Source organism: Balaenoptera musculus, chromosome X (assembly GCF_009873245.2).
Source record: "Balaenoptera musculus isolate JJ_BM4_2016_0621 chromosome X, mBalMus1.pri.v3, whole genome shotgun sequence".
Classification (NCBI taxonomy): Eukaryota; Metazoa; Chordata; class Mammalia; order Artiodactyla; family Balaenopteridae; genus Balaenoptera; species Balaenoptera musculus.
Window position 1 is genome coordinate 80607204 of NC_045806.1, and position 16103 is coordinate 80623306.

The following is a 16103-nucleotide window of genomic DNA, read 5'->3' on the forward strand; positions in this document are numbered from 1 at the left end:
TTTTGGACAGAAAAAATGAGTTCGGCTTGTAGAAGTAGTCAGATATAAGTGGAAATATCTGATTAGCTGCTGGAGAAGCTGAATAGAAATTAGGTAGAGGGGGAGAGCAAGAGTTGTTACTCTGTGGGTCTTCATATAGGAGCCATAGTCCAAACCTTAGAAAACATGGGCTCCCTGAGGGGGAGAGAGTGGACAGAGAAGAGTTGGGGGACAAAAAGTGTATGCAGGCGTGGAGCAACTGGGCCCGTGAGCCACAACTACTGTGCCTGCGCGTCTGGAGCCTGTCCTCCGCAACAAGAGAGGCCGCGACAGTGAGAGGCCCGCGCACCGCGATGAAGAGTGGCGCCCACTTGCCACAACTAGAGAAAGCCCTCACACAGAAACGAAGACCCAACACAGCCATAAATAAATAAATAAATAAATAAATAAATTCATTAAAAAAAAAAAGTGTATGCAGGGAAGTGCTTATGTTTACTGAGCAAAAGAATGAGCTGGAGCTAATGGCGCAAATACAAGAGCAGAGGAGGATGTCCTTGAGGAATAGACGTGAGCAGGGAGGTGAGCGAAGTCAAGTGAGACTTTCACAAGGTGGAGGAAACCTGTTTATGTTTGAAGAAACCAAGGGAGTTAATCCAAAATATGATCCTACCCACAGGCCCTTTTCCCCAGAAAGGTACTATAAGTCCCCTGTCACCGTTGGTGAAACTTTACACCATTGTGTAGTGTAAAAGTTATTTCGTGCAGTAGTAATCAAGAATTTCGCAGCCGAAATGAACTAAACAGCCCCTTGATAACCTCTGAAGAAGTTAGTATCCTACTGTGAGCGCTCACCTGATTACCAGGGAGTAATTAAGGTGCTGTGGAGAACGGGGCTTCAGGTAATTAGAACTTGGAATTAGTCCGGTCTGTTGTGAGTAGCTGGGATTGTAAGCAGGTTTGGGGAGAGTATTAAGTATGGTAACAAATATCGTCATACCTTCATGTCCACTGGGGATTGGTTCTGGGACAACCTGCTCTCCCTCCCCCTCCCCCCCACCCCACTCCGGCTGTGGGTACCAAAATCCAGAGAATGCTCAAGTCCCTTATATAAATTGGTGTAATATTTGTGTATAACCTATGCACAACCTCCTGTATACTTTAAATCATCTCTAAATTACTTAAAATACCTACTACAATGTAAATGCTATGTAAATAGTTGTTGGTGCCTGGCAAATTCAAGTTTTGCTTTCTTGGAAGTTTCTGGAATTCTTCTTTTCCCTGAACATTTTGGCTCTACTGTTGGTTGAATCTGTGGATATGGAACCTGCAGATACAGAGGGCCACTCTACAATGTAGTTATTCAAAATGTAATTCCTATTACAGAAAAGATAACAGATGTATTTAGATCAGTTTCTGTTTGTGTTTAAAAAAAGAAGTACAAACTATTGATTCCAGTTTGATGAGCACTGACAATGTTACTTGCATAGCTATTTAACAGAGGGAAGAAATAGTTAGAGGAAATAAAGGAGAGAGCCTCAAACTGAAGCATCTCACCCTGCTTGACTTCCAGTGATGACAACACTCATCCTTTTACTTCACTTCAGTAACAATTTAATGTTTTGTTTTGTGGACTAGACTCACTACAGTATTAGGAAGAATTCAGAAGGTAAAGGATAGTCCTGGTCAATACCGTGTATGGTATTGCTAGTAAATTTTCTTTTAGTATAGCGTGTTCCAAATTTTAGAAAATGTAATAATTGAACCTAGTATGCAAGCAGTAGCTTCTGTAATAAAATAATTGTATATTATGTACTGTGATGTAAACCTTATTGCTTGCTTTGATTTATATGCAAATATTTCTTATTCTTATAGTTTACATTGCTTTCAGCTGCTATCTTAGTTTTTGTGTTCTAGACTATCTCCATTTTTTCCTACGGTTACGGTAATAAAATAGGCGAGCAGGAACAATTATGGCTACTTCCTGTCTCATTTTATGTATTTGTTTCAGTCATAGTACCAATCTTTTCGGCAACCGGTGTTGTTGATGTCATGAGTTTACAGTAAACCTGTGGAATTTACATATATAAAACATGGATGTCATGCTGGTGAATTCAACTTACAAGCCATGGAATAGAACTCTTGCAGTGAGGCTATTAGTTTCAGGTAATTGAAATCTCAGTGGGAACCAAGAAATGGATTTTGAACTGATATATTTTTGAAGTCTTCAAAGATAGGAGATCGTAATATTCTGTGTAAAGAAAAAAAAGTTGGTGATTTTTTTAAGGTAAAGAGGTTTAAATTTTTTTTTTTAAGTATTTAATTTATTTATTTTTGGCTGCATTGGGTCTTCATTGCTGCGCGCGGCCTTTCTCTAGTTGCGGCGAGCGGGGGCTACTCTTCGTTGTGGTGCACGGGCTCCTCATTGCGGTGGCTCCTCTTGTTGCGGAGCACGGGCTCTAGGCACATGGGCTCAGTAGTTGTGGTGCACGGGCATAGTTGCTCTGTGGCATGTGGGATCTTCCCAGACCAGGGCTCACACCTGTGTCCCCTGCACTGGCAGGGGGATTCCCAACCACTGTGCCACCAGGGAAGTCCCAAGAGGTTTAAATTTAGCGAAGTGATTAAAAGTAATTTCAAGATTTATTTGCCCTTTATAAAAATTGTTTTTCATGGCTTAAAGGAAATTGGTTAAAAAATTAGGTTCCTTTTCAACATAATGCCAGATAGGATGGAACATACCTTTCAACACTGGGAACTTTTTTTAGTGGGAGGAAGGCAAAATTGTTTGTTGGTGAGGAGCGGCACAGGGCCTGATGTCATTTATTCACCAATACCATTGTTGATGAGGATGGTGTGATCACTCTTAAGGGATATTTTATACTAAATTTTGTTATCAGGCAAAACAATATCTTGATAAAATGTTTTTCTAATTTTAGAACTTGAAGGAAAATTTAGAACTATTTTAAAGTGTAGTTAGTAGTAAGACTCAGTTAATTTTCAGACTCTGCCACTCAGGTGTTATAATTGTTAGCTCCTTTTCACACATTTGTTTTCTAACAATAATGGTGTGTAATGGTAGAGATCATAAGTTTGTTTTTCGTTGACACTGCTACATCACTTCCTGCAAACTTCCTGGACCTCTAACCTGGAATTCTAATAATTTGTTTCCTTCTCTCTTTCAGGAGATTATGGGATCCTGGAGGGTTGGGACATGTTTATGTTTCTATTGCAACAAATCTTGCATAGTGCTTGATACTTAGTTGATAGCTGATAAACTCTAGGAAGGTGCTGACAACTAACATTTAAAGGGTCTGGCGAAACTTAGGGGCCCACGACCCTGCCTTTTCAAAATATTTTGAGGAAAATTAACTAACGGCCCTAGTATTACCCAAGGAAGCATATAACTTGTGCAAGTCAAATTATGGGTCAGAGAAAATTGGAATGCCTACAATGGAATAGTTAACATCTTTTTGTTTCTAATATTTCAGGCAGTGTCATTTTCAAGAGGACTGTTTGTGACTGTGTCCTTTACACAAAGGCTGTGTTTAATTTTTGTATTCCTATTAAGCCTATATTACCTAACACTGCCAGTGATGCAATTGATGATGCTCATTAAAATTTTGAATGAATGATCAGGGTTTCCTGGTTTACTGCCAGCATACCCTCCCAACTCTCCCACTAGATAATAAGCAGTTTGAGGGTGGGACCCAAGTATTAGTCATTTTTAAATTCTCCTGTGTCCCACATTCAAAACAGTTCCACATGTATAGTTGGAGATTCCCAAGACCACTCCCACATTCAGAGGTACACTAGAAGGACTCACAGGACTCAGAATATAGTTCTACTAACAGCTAAGATTTGTCACAGTGACACAGTGAGGATACACCGCCAGATCATAAGGGGAGAAGTACAGGTGAATTCTGGAGGAATCCATGGGCAGGCTTCCTTATGCTCTCTCTCTCTCTCTCTCTCTCATAAGGGGTCACATACAGTGTTCTCTTCCCTCAACAGTGAAAATGAAGCAATATATCTGCAACATTTCCGCCCAGGGAAGCCCATTAGGGAGTCAGAGCCTAAGATTTTTACTGGGAGCTAGTCATGCAGGCGCTATGTTTAGCATGTACCAAAATTCCAGACGCCCTAAAGTAAAGCAAGCACTCAGTATAATCCACATTATTTGTACAAGCAGGCACAGTAAACCATCCTTATCAGTTAAGGAGCAGTAGGAACTCGCCACAAAACCAAGTTCCCAGACACCAGCCAAAGGTAAACCTTGCTAGCAAGCCTTGATCTTAGACCTGCTATGTTAATGCTTTTCTACATGGCGTGGATTTATATGAATACCACTTTGGGTAGGAGAAGGAACCTGGATGGCATTTCTTTTTATTACTTCATAATAGTCTTATGCTTAATTCGTTAGGGAGATTAAGGTTTCTGTTCTTTATTAGGGGTGCCTTTAATACCTTGGTGGTTTAACTGCCTGTTCATCAGCTTGGGTTGTTGCTAAATTCCCTTCTGGAGCTTTAGGAATGTACCAGACATACCTGTCTTCCCATCCCCACAACAGAGCTTGCTACAAGTACAATTGATTATACTCTATGTCCTCTTGCAAATACAGTCAACTAGGCCATACTCTCTGTTGATTCCTGGTTAAAGATAGTTGTTATAAACCCACATGATATTATAACAGCTTCTATTCTGAGTGTTTAATTTTCTTTATTTTGGTTGGTGGGTTGGGGTATTCATAGGATAGGAGCTAAGAAAGCAAAAAACAAAGGAAAAAGTGAGGATTCCAGAAAATCTGGGCATATTGTTGTAGTATCACGTCCTAAAATGTTCAAAGCTTAATTTCTGAGCTGTTTAGAAGAATCCCTGATAGATGGCATCTCCATGGTGATTGATAGAAAATCACCTTTGATTACTGCTTTATGTAATTTTCTGTGATAACATGTTTTCTGGTTTTAAAGGTTTCCATCAATTGGGCTTTACCTTCCTGCTTTTTGGAATACAATTATGGCAGTTTTGTATTCAGCAGAGGTAGCCTAATCAGAAACTCAGTATTCTGGCTGATCTCAACTATTTGCAGTATGGCCTGCATTTCTGCAAATTAAGAGGGAAAAAAAAGACTCTTGTGTGTCTTAGAGAATTGTGGTGTCAACTCAGGCTCTCACCCAGTTAATCTTGTGTTTTGAAAAGAAAAAAAATGAAAGGTGCTATTGACAGTGAGATGTGACAGCTAACAGCAGAAAGAGGAACTATAAAAATGTAGCAGTCTTTGGTTATTTCACAGAGGGAAAAACAGCCCGCTGCTCTTCAGTGGTTTCAGAGGGCATCTCTGTATTATTGCACAGAATAGAAATTGATCTTGATGAGGAGTCATCAAGGGGAGATTGAATGTACTCTTCATCAGTGCAGTCTAGGCATAATATATTTTCAGCAAGTTTCCATCAGGAATGGTTAGCTTCCTCCCCTCCCCCCCTTTAGTTGTTATACTTAAAGAGATATCTTTCAAGTACCTATACAGCACACATTCATAGATCACTGATTGTACTGGATAAAGGACTCGTATTTTGTTCTTCTTATGAAAAGCTCATGGGACAAATGCATATCTGTGCCTTATTCAATAATATAATTAAAAAGGTTATGGGTATAACTACAGAAGTGACACACCAAGTGCAAGAGGGAAGTATCCAGAAATACCTGGTAAAATGTGGAATGCATTTTGCATGTTTTCCTCCTTGCCTCACATTAATATTTCTGAGATTGATATTCAAAGAAAACAATTGGTCACAAATAAAGTATATTGTTTTTCAAAGATGTTTCCTGTTCTCGATGAGGCAAAGAAGTCTTAAACTTGGTGGGGAGAGGGAAGACAATTAAGCCTGGAAATAGGATAAAAGATACTTGAACCCTCGTGCCATCTCATGGGGAGGAAAAATCCTCCCACTTTTCAGACTTCAGGAATGCAGTTCTTTGGCAGGCTGGCAGTTTTACTTATCAGCTGGGAGAGGACTTATGCCAGTTGGTTATATAAAGGTCCACCCCAGTCCCAGCATCTCTGCTAGGTAACTTTCTATATAGTAACATTTACTGACCACTTGCAGTGTGGACCAGGCACTGTGATAAATGGTTTTCATGGATAACCTCATTTAATCCTCTATAACCCTATGGGGTGCTCATTATTTTTATCTCCAGTTTAGGAAGAGGCTGATTCAGAGAAGAGTAACCCACCGAAGGTTGGTTGTGCCTGATGCTAAACTAAGATCCTGTAAGCCGGGTGGCAAGGCCAAAAAAAAAAAAAAAAAAAAATTAAGGCAGTGCTCTTCTCCTCCCCGCCAGTTTTCAGGGCTTCCTCTGGACCCCATCCCTTGTTGCAAGGGAGTTCAGGGCTTAGAACTTCTGTTATTACAATAACACATTATTTTATGGGTTGACTGTGTTTTTCTGGATAGCCTTGGAACTTGAGCATTTTATTTAAACTTGTTTTTCTTTTTAAATATGTCCCAGCATTTTTTGCCAAATGATTTGCACACTGTCTTTAGAATACAACCCACTTGTAAATTGGGACTGCTTGTATAACACAGATAGGGTTGGGGATAGTTTTTCTATCAGATTAGATTGAATATTCCAGTTTGAATCCTGTGATATATAGGAAATTGTGTATGCTGCAGTTAGTTTAACACTTCAGTTGCTATAAAAGCATAATTTCAATAGTATGTAAATTTAATGTAACTTTGGAGACAGAGTTGCTTTGTTCATTTCAATGTTAATTTATTTAAATTTTAGATATTTTAAAATAGGTTTGTTTGTGTAGGCCTGGTAATGTTTTTTTTATTTCAATATCATTACATTTGGAAATGAAAGTTACTTTAAAGTTGGCTCCAAGGAGGTGTTAGTTAAATTGTTAGTAATGAGTTTGGATGCTTTGGAAAAAACTATACTTGTCAACGAATACACATAATGAAACTGCAGTAAACTCTCTTTGTAATGCTGCCGTTACAGGGTACACTACCTGTTAATGAGGACTAATTTTGCTATATCATGATTTTACTATATAGAGTGATAGTTTCAGGAGCAGTAGGACTTTAACATATTAAAAGGTCTGCTATTTTGGGATATTGGAGTATAGGTTCTACCATATTAGAACTTCTGTTTGAGGAACGCATACTTGGAACCTGGTTCCAGAATCTTATATAACCATTGGAGAATGATGAAAGAGATCACTCTAGTTTATCTATTTTGATTTCACTCCCTATTGTGTACTTTATTACTGATCTTTCTTATCTTACTCTTTTCTTTGTATTCTATTTCCACACTTAAAAAAATAATTTTATACAAATAGTACAACTATCTTGTAGAACAGTTAGTCAAGAAACCAGACTCCCCTCCCCACCCACAATGCATCTTAATTTTACTATCTTGAGCAAAGCAGTGTTAGTGTTTGTTTTATTTTTTAGTTTTACTCAACAAGATAGTATGGTTATCTTTCCATGTCAAAATATATAAAGCTACATAATTTTGAATGGCTCCATAGTATTCTTTTATGTCGGAGATTTGGTGGATTCCCCATCCTCCAACAAACAGCAGACCATTTCGGGTGGAGGGAGATGCTCTTGGGCTTACCTGGGGGAAATAAAGCAGAGGTGGAAACATAGAGTTACAGAGGGCATGTAGGTCCAAGTCAAGAGGAGAAAGAAATAAGGTATGGGTCAGTGCATAAGCAGTGAACTCTAACTGAATATCTCTGCCCATGGAGAATGGAAGCTTAATGAGTGACAGAGTCCCAGCAATTGCATTAATTAGATAAATCTGTCCTTCCAGGGGAAGAAGGAAGCGAGGGCTTAGACAGGAGTATTCTAAGTCTTCTTCCCAATACTGTTCCCTTCCAGAGAGCAGAGTGAAAGTCTCCTCCCCTCTTTGGAAACATATCTCATACCATTCCACTATTGAAAGACATTTGGATTATTTTCAATTTTTAACAGTGATAATTCTAAAGTGAGCATCCTTATTTATGCAACCTTGAAGAATTATTTAATTTTTTTGTCTTTAGATACAAGAAGTAGAATTTCTGGGTCAGGGAATACTCCTATTTGAAGACTTTTGATAGTTGTTACTAAATTGCCAACCCTCACTTATATCTTTTATGTTCCATTTTTATTAGGGAGGTTAGGAAAGAACTTTAGTATTTGAGTACTTACTGTGCACTAGGCATTTACTTTTATCTCATTTAATCCTCACAATTCTCTGAGGTAGATGGAATTCTTGTTCTCTTAGAGATGAAGAAACTGAAGCTTAGAGTGATAAAGTAACTTGCCTAAAGTCACGAAATTTGTGGAATAGAATCAGGAGTCAAATCCAGGTCTGATACCAGAGTTCCTGGTCTTTCCACTGTGTCAAGATGCATCTTTTTTATGCTTCTTTCACATTTCTCTAATCATCAAGCTGAGCTTTGCTAAAGAATGGGTTATTGGGACTGAGGACATGATAGTAATTGAAATGAATGTCCCTGGATTTTATTTTTCTCTACCTCCACCCTGTTCCTGACATGAACCATTTAATATCTTATTGAGATCATCACTGTTCTTTGGCCAGAAACATCAGTCTTTACCAGTCATACCATAAGTTATCTTCTTTGTCAGAAAGATAAATATATAAGAAAGGAGATAATGCAGAGCATAAAAAACCATCCTATCACCTGATTAGGAGAATATGGCTTGAGGTTAAAAAAAAAAAAATTTGTGGGGTCATTTTGTGCATTTGGCTAATTTCAGAAAGGTCGTATTGAACTTTCATGTGCAAAACACTGGACTAGCCACTGCAAGAGTAGTATGATAGAAATGGAATCTCATTCACATCAAACTTACAGTCTAGTTCAGAGAAAAAATATACATGCGTAGATATATATATATATATGTGTGTGTGTGTGTGTGTTATTTTCATAAGAAGTTAAATAATGTAAGACAATGTGTAAAAAATAGTATAGTACACAGTCAATATTTAAGTGTCGTGGGGATATAGAGTAGAGGAGAGCTGTTGAGGTAGAAAGACAGAGACAATATGTTGTTCATATGTGTCTCCTTAGTGCTGATCACAGTGCCTGGCTGACACAAAGTAGGTACTCAATAAATAATGCTCATTTATCAATGGATAAATGAAAAATCATGGAAATAGACTTTTGAGTGGGCAGGGACTTTAGAAGTCAGGTGGTCGAGTTGCCCAAACCAGTTCAAATCTACTTGGAACGTTAAAATAACCAAATACCATTTCACACTCATTAAATTGCCACCCCCCACCACCAATAGTGTGATAATATCAGGTACTGGTAACTCTCATTTTCTGCTCGTAGGTGTTGTAAATAGGTACAGTCATGTTAGCGTGTAAATTGGCAGCATCAATTCAAGTTGAAGATAAGTATTATATATCCTATGACATAAAAAAATCTCCTTTAATATAGAGACTCTAGAGAAACTCTCACCTATGTGATTGTGTTGATTTCCTAGGGCTTCCATAACAAATTACCACAACTTTGGTGGCTTAAAACAACAGAAACTTACTGTCTCACAGTTCTGGAGGCCAGAAATGTGAAATCAAGGTGTTGGCAGGGCCATACTCTTTACGAAAGCTCTAGGGGAGATTTCTTCCTTGCCTCTTCTGCTTCAGATAGCTCCATATATTCTTTGGCTTGTGGCTGCATGCCTCCAGTCTCTTCTTCTGACTTCACATAGTCTTCTCCTTTCCCCAGTGTGACTCTCCTCTGTGTGTCTTTTATAAGGATACTTTTCATTGGATTGAGTAACCACCTGGATAATCCAGAATGATCTCATATCAAGATCCTTAACTTAGTTAAATTTATAAGAATGCTTTTTCCAAATAAGGTCACATTCACAGGTTCTTAGGGTTAGAATGTGGACATATCTTTTTTGGGACCACCATTCAACTTACCATTTCAACAGAGGTTTAGAGCAGTAGTATTTGTACTGAAACTAAGCCTAACTTCCATGCTGTTTGTTCTGGTCTTCTAGTAGTTCCTGATACATGGCAGGTTATTTCATTACCACGTCAATAATTGAAAACTAGAGAGAAGAGTGATTATGGCTTTATTGCATTACTTTTAAATTTATTAAGGCTAGTTTTATGATCTGGCATATAGTCTATTTTATTGAATGTTCCTGGTGCACTTGAAAAAGAAGATATATTCTGAGGTTGGTTAAAGTGTTCTATAAACATCATTTAGATCAAGTCAGTTAATAGTGTTGTTCGAGTCTTCTATATTCTTAATGATTTTCTGTCGACTTATTTTATCAGTTACTGAAAGAGGCATGCTGAAATCACCAACTCTAATTATGGATTTGTCCATTTCTTCTTTAGTTATGTCAGTTTTTGCTTCATGTATTTTGGAACTCTATTATTAATTATATACACATTTAGGATTGTCTTCTCTATTAATTGACCATTTCATAATAATGGAATATCTTTCTTTATCTTTGTTGATATTCCTTGTCCTGAAGTCTACCTTGTGTGATATTTATTTAGCTACTCCAGCTTTCGTATGATTACTATTTGCATGATATATCGTTTTCTATCCTTTTACATTTAACCCATCTGTATCTTTATATTTAAAGTGTGTTCCTGGTAGAAAGCATATATTTGGGTGTGTATATATATATATATATATATATATATATATATATATTATTATTATTTTTAACATCTTTATTGGAGTGTAATTGCTTTACAATGGTGTGTTAGTTTCTGCTTTATAACAAAGTGAATCAGTTATACATATACATATGTCCCCATATCTCTTCCCTCTTGCGTCTCCCTCCCTCCCATCCTCCCTATCCCACCCCTCTAGGTGGTCACAAACCACCGAGCTGATCTCCCTGTGCTATGTGGCTGCTTCCCACTAGCTATCTATTTTACATTTGGTAGTGGGGTGTGTATATTTTTAATGCTGTCTGACAATCTCTGCCTATTAATCTGTATGGTCAATCCATTTACATTTAATATAATTATTAATATAGCTGTGTTTATGTCTGTAGTCTTATTTGTTTTCTGTTTCATCTGTCCTTTGTTCCTTTAATCTCTTTTCCTGCCTTCCTTTGGATTAAGTTTTGTTTTTTTTTTTTTTACGATTCCATTTTATCTCATGTATTAGCTTATTAGATAAACTTCTTTATTTTAGTTTTCATTGGTTGCTGTAGGGTTTACAGTATGCATCTTTAAGTTGTGACAGTCTAGCTTAAAATGATATTGTATATATTCCTGTATAATGTAAGAACCTTACAATAGCATACTTACATTCTTCCCTCTCATCTTTTGTGCTATTGTTGTCATACATTTTACTTCTACATATGTTATAGATCTGACCTTACATTGTATTATTTTTTTCTTCAAATAATTATATTTTAAGGAAAATAAACTAGAAACAATGTCTTATCTATTCTCATTCTCTATTTCACCGACAGTTCTGGCACTCTTCATTCCTTTATGTAGATCTGAGTTTCTATCTGGTTTCGATTTCCTTTAACCTAAAGAACTTCCTTTAAATATTTCTTGTAGTTCAGGTTCTCTTCAACTTGATTCTTTCAGATTATGTTTGTCTAGTAACATCTTTATCTTACCTTCATTTTTGAAGGATATTTTCATGGGATACAGAATTCTAAGATGATAGGTACACACTGCCCCCCCCCCTTTGGTTTTCTTTTTTTTTTTAGCACTTTAAAGATGTCATCTCTTCTCATATGGCTTGAACTGTTTCTGATGAGAAGTCAGCAGTCATTTTAAACTCTGATCCCCTCTATGTAACATGTTTTTCTCTCTGGCTACTATTAAGGTTTTTTCCTTTATCATTGGTTTTCAACAATATGATTATAATGTACCTTGGGGTTATTTTATGTTTATTTTGTTTGGGGTTCATTGAGATTCTTACATTTGTAAATTGATATTTTTCATTAAATTTGGAAAATTGTGGGTCTTCATTCATTCAAATATTTCTTTTGATTTATCCCTTCACCATTTTGGGAGTTTCTTCTGTATTATATCACATTATATTGTCCCATATGTCACTGAAGCTCTCTGATAATTTTTTAACCATTTCTTTTTCCTTTCTGTGCTTCAGATTGGTAGTTCTTATTGACATTATTTCTATTTCACTCATCTTTTTTTTTACTGCAGTGTCTAATCTGCTATTAGCCCATACAGTGAAATTTTCATTTCAGATATTGTAGTTTTCAGCTCTAGAGTCCTATTTGGTTCTTTTTTTATAGTTCCATTTCTATTCTCATTGTGTTTATGTTTTCTTTAAATCTTGAATATACTAATAATATCTGTTTTAAAATCTTTGCCAGATATTTCTGCCATCTCTGTCACTAATATATTTGTTTCTATTGGGTGATTTTCCTTGTGTCATTGAGTCATATTTCCCTGCTTCTTTGATTATCTGAGAATTTTTGACTGGATTCTAGATATTAGAATGTGACATTGTTGAATATCGTAATTTGGTTGTCTTAAAGCGTGTTAAGCTTTATTCTGGCTGTTAATTTATATGTAGATCAGCTTGATCATTTCAAGACTTGTTTTTAAACTTCGTATGTATCTAAAGTAGCATTTCCTATAGGGTTAGTTTGGCTCTACTTCTAAAGTGTGGACTTTTTCTGGTCTCTGAATACTCAATGAAGTCTTTCCACTCTGGCTGATCAGAATGTCTCCCAGCCCTGTGTGATCTCCAGCAGGTGTTAAGTTTATTCTTTTTTGGTAGTCATTCCTTCTCTAGTACAGTAGTGTTCTCTGCCCTCCTCATCAAGTCTCCCTTACCCTTGTGCAGATTAGTATTCAGCCAGAAACTCAAGGAGACTCCACTGTGGATGTCTGGAACTATTTTTCTGTGGGGCTTTCTCTTCTCTGATACTGTACCCCATAAATCCAAACTGCCTCAGCCTCCCTGATCGTGCATCTCTCTCTCTTCAGCTCTGTAAGACTACAGTACTCTGCATAATTTCCCCCTCCCTGAACTTTAATGGGGAATGTGCCTCCACACACAAAACTGGGATGACTATAGGGCTCACTTTGTTTTCTTTGTCTCAGGGATCACAGCCCTGTGCTGTCTGTTGTCCAATGTCTGAAAACAGTTGTTTCATATATTTTGTGTAGTTCCCTAGTTGTTTACAGATGGAGGGCTAGTCTAGTACCAGTTACTCCTTTATGGCCAGAAGCAAAAGAAGTCCCTAATATAGCTTTTATAGATGGGTGAGGGGTATTTGGTTGCCTTTCTTTAGTTAATAGACTTTTGAATTTGTGTTCATTTTTTTCTTGGGTGTTACATTTAAAAAGTAACCTTTCTTAATTCAAGGGCAAAATTTTATATACATAAATATCTATATAAAACCATGAGGTAGCTGTCTAAGTTTAATTAGTCATACAGACTTGTTTGTGGGTTGTTTTTAGAATTCCTGTATGTATGAGAGACATTTATATGCTGAATTTGTATGTAGTCTGTTTCAACTAAAGAAAGTTATTACAATTGTGACCTACTTTTTTTCCATTGTATTTTATTCACTAATAACCAAGTGTTTTGATAGAGTGTAAAGCAACATTTTACTAGTTTCTCAAATCCCTTGCTATGTTCTCTTGCAGAATGAAATTTTTCACTATTTATGTCATAGTACAGAATATGGAATATGAAAATATAATTGTCCACTTTTCTTACCTGCAATTACAATTTGAATAGTCTCACAAGATACATTTCTTTTTCCCCAGACATAAGTGAAACCTCTTTTGAGTTTAGAGCTAAAATTAAGGACTGTTTTTGATTGAGTCCCCAGGACACTCGGTTTTTCATTCCAGGTAGCACTATCTCATTTTTACATTTCCTGTGTTGTCTCTGTAGATGGTTAGAAAAGCAATACTTCATCAAAACGATGGGTTTCTGCCAGCACCCCTCTGTGAGATGGTTATTAAAAGCATGTCCTTTCCTCTCCAATTCAGAGTGCAAGATTTTCACTGAGGTTATATGCTTGAGTTCTTCTGACACAAGGGAGAGGGGAGCGAAAACAGCTCTCAAACCTGGGTTTATAGCCTTCGGTATCATTTGGTATTTCAGTGAACTAGGTGAGGTGGTTCTTAATCTTTTTCTACCTCTGTATCATTAACGTGGTTGATCGTCAGTGAGAGCCGCAGTCAAACAAAAATGGAAACTTTGTAATTTATGTATAGCTTTAAAAAGGCAAAGAAATGAAGGATTATTGCAGTTGGTGCAGTCTCCGATACAATTAATATCAAATGCATATAAATCCTATTAGAGATCTGTCATGGGTGAAAAAGGAATATGAAAAATGCGTGACCTATCTTTATTAGATTCAGTTAGAGAGAGACCATACAGAGCTAAGGAGCCTTACGAACTGCATATTAATCATAACCAGTCTTCTGAGATAAACCTATTTCTTGTAACTTATCAAAGCTGTACAGAAGATTAGTCATTCCCTTTGGTAAAAGAGTGTTTTACATATTGTTCTGAGTTTTGAACATCACAGCTTTAAAAACTGATTAACAGATATTTTAATACTAAAATATATCTCATTGAATTATATAGCTTAGGCAGCTATTATCCTGTAATGCCACCTCAATAGGGAGATGGGCTCTTTGTCAAAATCTCTACATCATTGTTTTGTTGCATATTGAACAAGACACCCTAGGGAGTTGTATTAGAGACCAGACAAAAGAACTTTGCTACAGCAAGCAATCATTAAATCATGCAGAAATATTTCTTTCTTAAATCTTTACTTTAAGCAACAATTGGTAGTTGCCAGCACCATTTTTTTAATGTCACTTTCAATTCCTGAAGTCTTTTATCTCTGAAAAGGAACAGAGTTAGCTTATGGGGATGGTTAAGACCATCATGTTAATGCACAGTATTACTAAAGATAGGGGATGTATAACAGCTATAATCTGACAAAGATAATTAAGGTAGTATTTTAGAAACATGTGAGAAGGTTTCATAAGATTATGAAACTTTTAGATAAAACATAAAGAGTAGCAGGTTTAAGATGTATTTTCTATTGTTGGTTCACAAGACTTAGAGATGTTGAGTGATTTAAACATTTAGTTTCTGACCTCCTGTTGTCACTTGTGAGTGCCCACAATGTATTAAGTCTTGTCCATAAAAATATAAAACCACATCATGATGAAGATATGTAATAATATATATCATTTTATTACTTCGTTTTCATTTTTCTAAAACAATAGGCTTATTTAAAAAGTTAAAAAATATGGAATTATACCCATTAAAAGTAAAATCTCTCATTCTTCCCATCCTATTCTCTAGGGGTAACTACTGTTAATAATTTGGTATATAATCCTTCTGCATATCTTTAAAAAAACTCATTTATTGAAGGAATACACGTAAAAGTGCACAAATTATAAGCAAGCAGTTCAATGAATTATCTCAAAGTCAATTCACCCACATAACCAACACCCAATTCAAGAAGTAGAACATTGCCAGTTCTTCCCAATTCCTGTTGCTTTCCTCCTCCCCAAAGATAACTACTAATTTGACTGGAAGCACTATAGTTTAGTACTGCCTCTTTTGTTTTTTGGCCGCTGCATGGCCTGCGGGATCTTAGTTCCCCGACCAGGGATCGAACCCACAATCCCTGTAGTGGAAGCGCGGAGTCTTAACCACAGGACCACCAGGGAAGTCCCTAGTACTGCCTATTTTTGAACTTTATGTGAATTGAATCATAGAGTATCTCCTTTTCTGATTCTGGATTCTTTCACTCAACCCCTTGTTTGTGAGACTCATTCACAGTCTTGAGTGTAACTGTGGTTTGTCATTTTTTTGTTCTATGGCCCAGGTTGGCAAACATTTTCTGTAAAGGGCCAGACGGTAAATATTTTAGATTTTGTGTATCATTGTAGTCCCTGTCACAACTGCTCAGTCTGACTGTTGTAATACAAAAGTAGCCATAGACAATATACAAATGAATGTGGTTGTATTCCAATAAAACTTTATTTACAAAAATAAGCTGCAGGCCAGATTTGGCCCATGGGCCATAGTTTGCTAACCCCTGCTGTACAGTATTCCATTATATAAATATATCAAAATTAACTTACCCATTCAAATATTG

The 16103-nt window shown here is 36.7% G+C and overlaps 1 protein-coding gene across 3 annotated transcripts in view; it reads left to right on the plus strand.

The window, feature by feature from the left end:
- DIAPH2 (diaphanous related formin 2) overlaps window positions 1-16103 on the plus strand; it is an 856317-nt gene that overhangs the window by 112853 nt on the left and 727361 nt on the right. The gene's annotated exons all lie outside the window — the stretch shown is intronic.